The sequence below is a fragment of the Dermacentor albipictus genome, unplaced genomic scaffold (assembly GCF_038994185.2).
Source record: "Dermacentor albipictus isolate Rhodes 1998 colony unplaced genomic scaffold, USDA_Dalb.pri_finalv2 scaffold_75, whole genome shotgun sequence".
Classification (NCBI taxonomy): domain Eukaryota; kingdom Metazoa; phylum Arthropoda; class Arachnida; order Ixodida; family Ixodidae; genus Dermacentor; species Dermacentor albipictus.
In genome coordinates, this window is record NW_027225629.1 from 310,001 (window position 1) to 322,500 (window position 12,500).

The window sequence follows — 12,500 nt, forward strand, 5'->3', positions numbered from 1 at the left end:
TCGCTCGCAGACGGCGCTCTCGCGTCGAACCGCTTTCGGGGGCCACCCTTCTCCTCCCCGCTCCTCGCACGAATCTGCCGATTCCCATTCGTGCGACGAAGCCCGGAAGGGCGCCCACACAGCTGCGGTGACGTGAGCGAGCGACCAGCTCTGGAGCTCGACGTACTCCGAAGGCAAACAACGCAAATTGCGATCGCTTCCGACTCTCTCGCAAAGGTGCGCGCTACAAGGCAACAGACGTTCGCGCCTCGAGCTTGGACCGCTCTTTCCCTGCAGGTATCCGACTCCATCCTGCGGCGGTCTTGCCAGAGGCGCGCACTCGTCACGCTGCAGTAGTAATGCCTCGTTTCCGTCTCTTCGAAGATTTGGCACGACGGCTCGCCACCGTCTCCTTCTCGTGAGGTTGCTGGCGCGTGGCTTCAGCGCTCAACGTACTGTCCATGATGCCGACGCGGTCAAAACGAGTCGACGGACGCACGTTCCCTGTGCGCCGAAGGCTCTCTTGATATGTGATCCGACCCTCAGACAGACGAAGCCAAGGGAAGACCCAAGGCCGCAATGTGCGTTCAAAGAATCAGTGCTCAGTGTGTCCTGCAATTCACACCAAGTCTCGCAACTGGCTGCGTTCTTCATCGACCCGAGAACCGAGTGATCCACCGCTTAGAGTCGTGAAAAATAGTTTGTTCAATTCAGTACAGTACAACCAGTGTTTCAGGCACGTGGCGTCTCCCTGTGTGTGGTTTCGAAGAGCGCCTTTCGGCGTGCGCTACTCCTGTTTCGCTCTTTCGTTCGGCGGTCACGCGTTTCCGCATGACCGCTGCTGATCCAACAGCCTACTCGAGACGAAAGACAAGAGCTTGGCGCGCGCGTACTCGCGCAGCTCTCCAAAGCCACTCGGCCAGTGCCAGGGACGGCTCTCTGCGCCGGAGCCACAACAAGTCTACTTGAGGCGGAAGACGAAGCCAGCAAGGGCCTGGCCGCAAGTGCGTTCGAATACGGGATTACAGTCCCTCGTCTGTCCGTACTTCCTCTTTCGACGTGCGGCGCCTTCCCAAAGCGCACAAGTCCGCAAACCGCAGAACGCTTCCGACGTAGCAAAGCCGCGTTTCCTTCGGTACTTCGCAGCAACGCCGCCTTTCCCTCGGCGGCGGGCAAATAGCCTGCAGACGTCGTCGCATTGAACCGCGAACTCGACACCTCGCGCGTCACGAGCGGGAGCCGACCGGCAGCCTCCGGCCCTTTCGGGCGCGGTGGAATTTGCCGCGGAGGACGGGAGAGTGCTTTAGGCCACGGTTCCTTCCGTACTTGGCAGCCGCACCCTCAATACCGCCGGTTCCATGACCGACCGAGCGCCGCACCGTTCCTTTAGTACTTGGGCAGCAACAAAGTCGGGTCGTTACTCCACACTCGCCGCAGGAAGCGACCGGCAGCCGCCAGCCTTTTCAGACTCGGCAGCGTTTGCCGCGGAGGACGGGAGAGCGCTCGCACCACGGTTCCGTGTGTACTAAGCGGCAGCGGCATTAGCTCTCGACCGTCAGTTCCTTGACCGACCGCACGCTTCGCCGTTCCCCTCGTACTGGGCAAGAGCAGCAGGTCGGGTCGTCTTACTCCCATTCCGCGCAAGAGTGCCGAGGCGGACTTCAGAAAGCCCACCCAACAGTGTGCGTTACGCCGTTTCTACCCGCGGGCGCGGCCAAGCCAACCGTCCAAGGTTGCAGCCGGCGTCCACTGGGCGCAACAAATTTGGCACGGGGCGCCCTTCGAAATTCGGGCAATCCCCGGCATGTTCGGGTATAGCCGTCCCCGCGTCCAAGCGGGGCCAGCGGCGGAAAGCGTCGGGCGCAGCGAGCTGCTTCACCCACACGGGGTAGAAACAATGGCGCTCGTCACCCTCGAACAATCCGGTAATGATCCTTCCGCAGGTTCACCTACGGAAACCTTGTTACGACTTTTACTTCCTCTAAATGATCAAGTTTGGTCATCTTTCCAACAGACCGGCGCAACCGAAAGGCCGCGCCGGACATCGGTCCGAAGACCTCACTAAATCATTCAATCGGTAGTAGCGACGGGCGGTGTGTACAAAGGGCAGGGACGTAATCAACGCGAGCTTATGACTCGCGCTTACTGGGAATTCCTCGTTCAAGGGGAACAATTGCAAGCCCCTATCCCAATCACGAAAGAAGTTCCACGGGTTACCCAGTCTTTTCAGACAGGGATAAAGACACGCTGCTTCCTTCAGTGTAGCGCGCGTGCGGCCCCGGACATCTAAGGGCATCACAGACCTGTTATTGCTCTGTTTCGTGCGGCTAGGAGCCGCTTGTCCCTCTAAGAAGGTTGTAAGGTGCTGGGAACCCCGCACCTATTTAATAGGCTAGAGTCTCGTTCGTTATCGGAATTAACCAGACAAATCGCTCCACCAACTAAGAACGGCCATGCACCACCATCCACCGAATCAAGAAAGAGCTCTCAATCTGTCAATCCTCCCAGTGTCCGGGCCGGGTAAGTTTTCCCGTGTTGAGTCAAATTAAGCCGCAGGCTCCACTCCTGGTGGTGCCCTTCCGTCAATTCCTTTAAGTTTCAGCTTTGCAACCATACTTCCCCCGGAACCCAAACACTTTGGTTTCCCGGAAGCTGCCCGCCGAGTCATTTGAGTAACTCAGGCGGATCGCTGGTTGGCATCGTTTATGGTCAGAACTAGGGCGGTATCTGATCGCCTTCGAACCTCTGACTTTCGTTCTTGATCAAAGAAAACATTCTTGGCAAATGCTTTCGCAGTAGTTCGTCTTGCGACGGTCCAAGAATTTCACCTCTAGCGCCGCAATACGAATGCCCCCGTCTGTCCCTCTTAATCATTACCTCGTATTCCAAAAACCAACAGAACAGAAACGAGGTCTTGTTCTATTATTCCATGCAAGTTTATTCAGGCGACTCGCCTGCGTTGAGCACTCTAATTTTTTCAAAGTAAAAGCACCGGCCTTCTCGAGGCACACAATGAAGTGCACCAAGAAAGGACCGGCATGATGTTCAGTCCGAGCCGTCGCATCGGGTAGATGCACTACTCGTCTGGAACTGAGATCCAACTACGAGCTTTTTAACCGCAGCAGCTTTAGTATACGCTATTGGAGCTGGAATTACCGCGGCTGCTGGCACCAGACTTGCCCTCCAATTGATCCTCGTTAAAGGATTTAGAGTGTACTCATTTCAATTACGGGGCCTCAAAAGAGTCCCGTATTGTTATTTTTCGTCACTACCTCCCCGTGCCGGGAGTGGGTAATTTGCGCGCCTGCTGCCTTCCTTGGATGTGGTAGCCGTTTCTCAGGCTCCCTCTCCGGAATCGAACCCTGATTCTCCGTTACCCGTAACAACCATGGTAAGCAAGTAACCTACCATCGAAAGTTGATAAGGCAGACACTTGAAAGAAACGTCGCCGGCTCGTGGCCATGCGATCAGCACAAAGTTATCCAGAGTCACCACACAATACGGGCCGAAACCCGATCGATCTTGGTCTAATAAAAGCACCCGTCGCCCAAAGGGCTTCAGGCTCACTGCATGTATTAGCTCTAGAATTGCCACAGTTATCCAAGTAGGAAGAAACGATCTAAGGAACCATAACTGATTTAATGAGCCATTCGCGGTTTCGCCTTATTTCGGCATGTACTTAGACATGCATGGCTTAATCTTTGAGACAAGCATATGATTACTGGCAGGATCAACCAGGTAATCGTTCAACTGCGCGTCCCGCCTGTCAAGCAGGCCGGACGCCGTTTTTGCGATGCCGAGGCCACCTTCAGGCGCCCCAGCACGCTTCGTTCTTGCAAAGAGTAGCACTTTGCACAGTCCGAGACGACGGCGTTCGAGCTCGCTACGGCGCCCTCCCCGAAGGGCCGGGTATCGCCACGCGGCAAGAAGCACGCAACATTCTCGATAGACTGGTTGTGTCGACTCGATCACGGCTTGCGGTTTCTCTTGAGCCCGCAGCACAGGTGGACCGACCGACACTTGCAACGTAGCCGAGACGGCAAAGCCGCCAGGCGACGGGTCACGCCCGCGCCTTCGGCGCTTTCGCATTTGACTCGTCCGAGGACGATGCGGAACACAACTCGATATCGTGGAGAAAGCGTCGTCCGACAACCAGCCCCTAACGCATCAAGCGGATGAGGCTGCAGACGTCAGCTGTGGGATCCACGGGAGCGATACCGGGGACACGCTTGACGGGCACGAAGCCCGCCGCATATCAAACACCCAGGTCGCTTTTGGGGGCGACTGCTCTCTGGGACCCCCATATAATAGCAGCGATAAGTTCCCAAATCTCCATGGGGCCGTACTCGTGCCACTTTCGACGAGCGTTTGGCGAAAATCGTGCCGCCTCGCAGCGCCGCGAGCGAGATGGAAAGCTTACGTCGGCAGCGCAATGCCGAAGTCGTGAAAGCGCAGCGCGTCGACCGAATGCGCGAACGGCAATCTCTCGCCTATGGACAGCGCGGTTTCCAGAACAATCGCCTTTCTGTGCCCCTACGGGGCCGCACGCTAGCGCGGCCCTTTCGCCGTTTCCGAGCACGAGTGCGACCGGCGCGGGCGGCGTGCTCGACACCCCGGCTGACGCCGTTTCGGACTTTGTCTCTTCGCGCGCTCGCGCCAACGCCGCGGCAAAACGACGACCTCTGCGCGGTTCTTTCCCGGTTCCCGGCGTGCTATAGTGCAGCCAGCCGGACGGTGGCGACGACTCAGTCGCGGCCGTGCGGTGGCTTGTACGCCAAAGTTGCGTGACGGGCGTCGAGCTCCCGCCGCGGCCCGGCTCAGGTGGTTTCGGACTTCTGTCTCTTCCGAGCGCTCGCGTCGTCGTGGGCACGATTCTCGAGTGCGGAGCGGTGCGCGGACACCACCACGAACACGCGCAAGCCGAAAACGGCACTACGGTACAACGTCGGCCAGGGCGGTACGGCCCCCTTATATGAGCAGCGATAAGTGACCAGATCTCCACGGGGCCGTACTCGTGCGACAAGGCGGCGTACTGCGCCGAGCCGAGCGCCAATATTTGGCCTTGGCACGGCCGATTTGAGCTCTCGCGATCGCCGCGGTACCGCCGCTCACCGATTCAAGGCACGCTAGCGCGGCCCCTTCGCCATTTTTCGAGTAAGAGTGCGAAAAGCGCGCGCGGCGTGCTCGTCGCCCCGGCTGACGTAGTCTCGGACTTAGTCTCGCTCACGCCGCCCCGGCTGACGTCGTCTCGGACTTAGTCGCGCTCACACCGCCCCGGCTCACGTGGTTTCGGACTTCCGTCTCTTCCGAGCGCTCGCGTCGTCGTGGGCACGATTCTCGAGTGCGGAGCGGTGCGCGGACACCACCACGAACACGCGCAAGCCGAAAATGGCACTACGGTACAACGTCGGCCAGGGCGGTACGGCCCCCTTATATGAGCAGCGATAAGTGACCAGATCTCCACGGGGCCGTACTCGTGCGACAAGGCGGCGTACTGCGCCGAGCCGAGCGCCAATATTTGGCCTTGGCACGGCCGATTTGAGCTCTCGCGATCGCCGCGGTACCGCCGCTCACCGATTCAAGGCACGCTAGCGCGGCCCCTTCGCCATTTTTCGAGTAAGAGTGCGAAAAGCGCGCGCGGCGTGCTCGTCGCCCCGGCTGACGTAGTCTCGGACTTAGTCTCGCTCACGCCGCCCCGGCTGACGTCGTCTCGGACTTAGTCGCGCTCACACCGCCCCGGCTCACGTGGTTTCGGACTTTCGTCTCTTCCGAGCGCTCGCGTCGTCGTGGGCACGATTCTCGAGTGCGGAGCGGTGCGCGGACACCACCACGAACACGCGCAAGCCGAAAACGGCACTACGGTACAACGTCGGCCAGGGCGGTACGGCCCCTTATAAGAGCAGCGATAAGTGACCAGACCTCCACGGGGCCGTACTCGTGCGACAAGGCGGCGTACTGCGCCGAGCCGAGCGCCAATATTTGGCTTTGGCACGGCCGATTTGAGCTCTCGCGATCGCCGCGGTACCGCCGCTCACCGATTCAAGGCACGCTAGCGCGGCCCCTTCGCCATTTTTCGAGTAAGAGTGGGAAAAGCGCGCGCGGCGTGCTCGACGCCCCGGCTGACGTCGTCTCGGACTTGGTCGACGCCCCGGCTGACGTAGTCTCGGACTTAGTCTCGCTCACGCCGCCCCGGCTGACGTCGTCTCGGACTTAGTCGCGCTCACACCGCCCCGGCTCACGTGGTTTCGGACTTTCGTCTCTTCCGAGCGCTCGCGTCGTCGTGGGCACGATTCTCGAGTGCGGAGCGGTGCGCGGACACCACCACGAACACGCGCAAGCCGAAAACGGCACTACGGTACAACGTCGGCCAGGGCGGTACGGCCCCTTATAAGAGCAGCGATAAGTGACCAGACCTCCACGGGGCCGTACTCGTGCGACAAGGCGGCGTACTGCGCCGAGCCGAGCGCCAATATTTGGCTTTGGCACGGCCGATTTGAGCTCTCGCGATCGCCGCGGTACCGCCGCTCACCGATTCAAGGCACGCTAGCGCGGCCCCTTCGCCATTTTTCGAGTAAGAGTGGGAAAAGCGCGCGCGGCGTGCTCGACGCCCCGGCTGACGTCGTCTCGGACTTGGTCGACGCCCCGGCTGACGTAGTCTCGGACTTAGTCTCGCTCACGCCGCCCCGGCTGACGTCGTCTCGGACTTAGTCGCGCTCACACCGCCCCGGCTCACGTGGTTTCGGACTTGCGTCTCTTCCGAGCGCTCGCGTCGTCGTGGGCACGATTCTCGAGTGCGGAGCGGTGCGCGGACACCACCACGAACACGCGCAAGCCGAAAACGGCACTACGGTACAACGTCGGCCAGGGCGGTACGGCCCCTTATAAGAGCAGCGATAAGTGACCAGACCTCCACGGGGCCGTACTCGTGCGACAAGGCGGCGTACTGCGCCGAGCCGAGCGCCAATATTTGGCCTTGGCACGGCCGATTTGAGCTCTCGCGATCGCCGCGGTACCGCCGCTCACCGATTCAAGGCACGCTAGCGCGGCCCCTTCGCCATTTTTCGAGTAAGAGTGGGAAAAGCGACCGCGGCGTGCTCGACGCCCCGGCTGACGTCGTCTCGGACTTAGTCGACGCCCCGGCTGACGTAGTCTCGGACTTGGTCTCGCTCACGCCGCCCCGGCTGACGTAGTCTCGGACTTGGTCTCGCTCACGCCGCCCCGGCTGACGTCGTCTCGGACTTAGTCGCGCTCACACCGCCCCGGCTCACGTGGCTTCGGACTTGGTCTCTTCGAGCGCTCGCAGCCAGGTCGGGGCCGACGCCGACGTCTGCGTGGGGCTTCAACGATTCCCGGCGCGACGCAATGCAACTGCGCGCAGGATGCCAGCGACTCCGCCGTGGCCGTGCGGCGGTGTACACGCAGAAGTTTCGTGAAGGGGTATCGAGCTCCCGCCGCCCCGGCGGACGTGGTTTCGGACTTTAGCGCTCGCAGCGATCTCGCGGCGATCGCTGACGTCTGCGCGGTTTCAGGTGTGCTACGATGCAGCAGTCTGCCGCACGACAATTTACGGAAGCGAGTGCATTCCGCCCCGGCGGACGCGGCAGCGGACTTTGTGCCTGCGGGAGTGCTCTTGTTGCTGTAAAATTTGAACGGGTGCAGCTGCGCGAAGCAAGTGTACACATTTTCTCTCTCTCTCTCTCTCTCTCTGCCTCTGAGGCGACTGTAATTTTAATTTAAATGCAATTGGAGGCGGGAGCAACCTGATGAGAGTAGGCGGACTTCGGCACACCTTGTAGTTTAGAAATTGTTTTCAAGCTTTGAGGACATACACAATCGCGCCATCTGCTTTCCCCGTCTCTTTGGCACTTCATAGTGTGTGCAGCATGCTCTGCATTCCAAAGAAACGCGCCTGTTTCTCCCCCTCTCTCACGTTCTTCTTGTCTTTCTTGCTGCTCTTGTGAGAAGTTGCTATGCTCTTTACTCGCTGTAAAATAGAATGCTTGCGCGAGCCAACAACTTGCGTGTCTTTCTTTTTTTTTGTTGTTGTTGTTTTTTTCTCTCTTCCCAAGACGTTTCTGCCATTATTCACTAGCTCTCGTTCTTAGTATGCAACGGAGCGTTAGCTCGCGCCATCTACCTTTCTTTCTGTATGGCGAAGGCCGTAGGTTTTCCTAGTTCCGCACACAGATGGCGCGGATGCGTTTTCGCGCCAGTTTCGAACGACCTCGCTGTACACATGTTTCTCATTTAAAAGTTTCAAAGGGGCTTGCGAAAGGGCGTGGTCCTTTTTTCTTGCGCAAGGCTGAGCTTTCCAGCTGTGCTTAAGCTATGCTAGCATGTGTGCGTATGTGTGTGTGTGTGTGTGTGTGTGTGTGTGTGTGTGTGTGCGTGCGCGCGCGCGCGTGCGTGCGCGTGCATATGTGTGCGTGTGTGTGTATACACGCACACGGTAAAGATGATGGGGTAGCGCTATTTCTTTCTTTCTTTCTTTCTTTTTTAACAACACCTGTGCTCCACATGGCGATCTTCCTGCCCTCTATGTTTCCGGTTGGAAGGAGTGCGCAGCCTTTTCTATATTTATTTATTTTTTTTTTTTCATTCTCTTTCATTCGTACATGAGGCGCGCTACCTAATTCTAGCGGTCGAATCGACACGTTGCAATCCGTCCCGGCCTGTGCCGTATGAAAACTTTCAGTGGGCCTTGCGGTAAATAAAAGGAAATGAGGGAAATGCGCGTAGTGTATTACACTTGCGCACGGGCTTGAAACGAAGGCCTCAAAGAAAGCCGCCTTGAGCGGTCGCATTCAGACGGAAGTAAGCATTCCCCTTGCGCGTGTTTTCCGCTCGCCTGTTCCGTTTTCTACGAGGTTGCCTTCGTTGGTTTTGCCTTGCGAACAAGCTTGCGCTCGGGTCTCGTTTCTACGCGACGGCGTTTCGTTAACAGTGAAAGACTGAGGCGTCGCGAGTTGATTCGCGAGATAGAGAGCATAGAGTCTCTAGACGGGCTGGGTTTTATAAGATTGCCCACGCTGTTGCTGAGGTTACCAATGTCGCCAGGGCACCCACAAGGCAGTGGTACAATGGAGTGAAGTGAAAGACATCGCTTCTCGGCCTTTTGGCTAAGATCAAAGTGTAGTATCTGTTCTTATCAGCTTAATATCTGATACGGGTTCTATATGGACCCACGATATTAAACCTATTTTTGGAAGTTGGCGGAGTGCTTGAAGCCTGCTTCACCTCCGCCGCAGGTCGGCCCGGTATTGCACTACCTCCGGGATCGGCCCCCGCTCACTTAGGTGAGACTTCATTCAATCAAAATGAAGAACACAAGCTCGAAGCGAGCACTCACGTGACACGCACCATTCCCATACTATACGCAACGATGCCGGTGTTTCTGAACGATTGTCTGCTGTAATGAGCCACTTGGGGGGGGGGGGGGGGGGAAGGGTGATTAGCCGTGGGTTTTGCAATCAATGTAAGTCCCACTCAAAGCCAACACTGCATTTTGGAGTTCACTATCGCTTTGATCCGTAAACGACAGCAAGCTCGCCCTGCGAAAATCCGCTGCCCTAGTGGAAGAAAGGTTCCCTATGAAACAAAAATGGAGTGCCCGATTTCCGGCAACATTTTCGCTGCAGTGGGACCGAGCGCCTCGAAAACAAACTTGTCGTATGGCCAAGTGTGGCGAAATATATTCAAGGGTTCAGAGGTGCCTCAGCTTTCCAACCTGTATGTTATGAATACCTGTTGCTACCTTTTCGTCATCATCATCCTGCTGGCTACGACCACTGCAGGGCAAAGACCTCTCCCATTATTCTCCAAGCACCCCGGTCACGTGTAAGCCCGGTCACGGTCGCCGTCTAGTGCCTGCGCCCTTCCTAATCTAATCTGCCCTCCTAAATTTCCGCCACCCCGTGCTACGCTTCCCTTCTCTTGGAATTCAGTCGGTAACCCTTAATTGATGATCTTCCCCCCACATTGCATGCCCTGCGCACGCCCATTTCTTTTTCTTGGTTTAAACTAAGGTGTCATTAGCTCGCGTTTGTTCGCTCACCCCCCGAATCTGCTCTATTCTTATCCCCCGTAGCGCTACACCCATCATTCTTCTTTCCAAAGCTCGTCGCGTCGCCCTCAGTTACCCTTCGGTAATCCTTAAGGTCCTTCGTTGCGGCACTCGCGGCATCTTTCTCATTTAAATAAGGCTATTTCGTTCAGTTTTGGGGGAAAACTCAATGAGCTAGGCGCGATTGTGTCCCCGGCGCCGCTCTCAACAAGATGGCGGCGCCCAGGCTTTTTGCCTGGTGGTTCGGCTTGACGCAGAACACGCCTGCAGGGCAGTGAAGCCGCATTGAAGGGGCAACGAGCGGCGCAGTGAAGCGCATGCTCGGGCGAAAAACGCGAACATCAGCCAAAAATACAACCAAATGGCCAAATACGAATTTCCGTTATGGGAAATTGGAGTTCAGTTGGCGCGTTGCGCTCGCCTAAGGTAAAGAACATAAATGCGAGTGCCACATCAGCCAAGTCAATGCTGAGGATCGCGTATCATTTCTTATTTATTTTTCCCCTTGCCTCCTGGCCTGCGTGGCCCTAGCGCGCATGCCCACGAAAGTAATGCAATAAGGAAAACGCGAAATCATGCGGTGACGGCTGTATCATATCCATTGTGCGTGCTTTGTTCTTTTTGGACTACAGTGGTGTGCGTTATGAGAAAGTTTCAGTGACCAGCGAACCTATATTTAGAACCACATTTACGGTTACTGCTAACAAGCTGCGGGTAGGTGTTTTTTTTTTCTTTCTTTCTTTTTTTCGCTACCAACGATGGGTTATCGCAACCGCGATCGGTTGTGCTAGACGCGTTCTTGCCAAACGTTGGCTCTATACGCGACCCGTGACGCGTGGTCGGCACATTCAAGCAGTCCATTGCAAACCGTTCCAAGAAGAAGGATGCTAGCTCCACGTTCCGCCGGGAGCGCTAGTTCGAAGATTGTACTTTTAGACCCTCGAGGAAGCACCGCCATCCCACGTTTTCTATAACGCGCTAAGACTCAGAGCGACAGCGACCACTTGTCTTTGTCAATATCTCGGACACACTTTTTTTTTTTCTTTAATCCAGATCGTCAGACGAGCCCGCGTTCACGCGCACTCGCTCTCTCCGATAAGCAGGGTAGCTCGGTTGGGGTGTTGTAGGGCCTCGCGCATGCGCTGCTGAGTTCGTCGCTTCGCCGGCCGGTCGACGCTGGCGCGGTACTGGTAATCAACTTCGACGGGCATGGTGAAACGTCACTGTGAAACGTCACGACTAGCAATGCAATGTGTTTGCGAGCAATCGGAGAAATGAGAGAGCCCCTGTAGATTAGTGGAAACGTTCCTCCAAGTATTACGTTTGCAATTTGCGCCTACGAACATGAACTAGACAAAGGAAATGATCTGTAGCCGCCTTCACTTCATAAAATTCCCGTACGAAGAAATTTGCGTGCGCACGTGATCTCCCGCATGAAACCAGACGATAGGTTAATTTTAGCCGTTCATTTCGATTTGCCGAATGTAAACCGGAACACTTTCTCCACGCGCTCTTGAGGTTTGAATGACAATCAATGACATGCTTTTTTTATATATTTTTGTTTGTTCTATCTGGAACCAAAAGAATTCAGAACGCCATTTCAATCTTAGATTCGATTCACGCCTTGCGTTACGTCACCCCTGGCATATCTGATGAACACGCTCTGCTGTTAAGCTTCATGATCACGGCATTAAAAGTCGCCACTTCCCGAACGTTTATCGAGCCGATGATGAACCGTATGCTGGATTCTTATTGTAATGAGTTTATAGAAAGTTTTATACTTCTATGGCTAGCTTCAAGGAAAGGAAAAACATCGCTCAGCATTGTATAACGCATAACAACAACAACGAAAAATCTGCAGGTTATTCATACTACAATGAGAACACTAGGAATACTGAAAAAGATGAAATCTAGACATGCTGCAAGGAGCCAACAAATGCAATTGAACCAACGAACTGAACTGCAATTATTTCATCAAGACATGCCCCGAAAAAACGTGGCCACTATCAATGCTCATTTCAAAGCTGTTTTTTTTTTTTTGTTTGTGACGGATAATAATTATCTTCCCAATGGCTGATGTGAAAATTTCAGAGCGCGGCATTTTCGAAATCTCAAGGCCCCGGCTGCTTTCTCTCTTCTTTAAATATGTTCCGGGTGGCAGATGGAGAAAAGTTTCGCGCACATAATTTAAAAGCCTGTAGCTGATTTTCTTGAAGAACACAAAGTGCTGACAGACCACCAAACAAGACAAAATTGAATCGGTATTACGCGCGATGATTTCGCACCGCAGTAACAAAAGGGTAACAAGCGGACGTTCATTTCGTGGTGTGTATTTCACGTCTCTCACAATAATAATAAAAAGAATGCTACTGCATAAATTAGCTTTTCCCAAACTGGATGGTTTCGATCAGCTTCCTTAAATTGAGTTGGCGTTGATTGAGCAGGTGCGGGCCTCGGT

General features: G+C 55.6%; 3 non-coding genes across 3 annotated transcripts; 1 reads left to right on the forward strand and 2 right to left on the reverse strand.

Moving 5' to 3' along the window:
* Positions 1 to 515: 515 nt before the first annotated feature.
* On the reverse strand, positions 516 to 668 carry LOC139053165 (5.8S ribosomal RNA). Its single transcript, XR_011510262.1, has one exon. It is a non-coding gene; the product is annotated as a 5.8S ribosomal RNA (ribosomal RNA).
* Positions 669 to 1,905: 1,237 nt separating this feature from the next.
* Positions 1,906 to 3,720, reverse strand: LOC139053200 (small subunit ribosomal RNA). The gene has a single exon (XR_011510296.1). It is a non-coding gene; the product is annotated as a small subunit ribosomal RNA (ribosomal RNA).
* Positions 3,721 to 9,078: 5,358 nt separating this feature from the next.
* Positions 9,079 to 9,270, forward strand: LOC139053179 (U2 spliceosomal RNA). Its single transcript, XR_011510276.1, has one exon. It is a non-coding gene; the product is annotated as a U2 spliceosomal RNA (small nuclear RNA).
* The last annotated feature ends 3,230 nt before the right edge of the window (positions 9,271 to 12,500 follow it).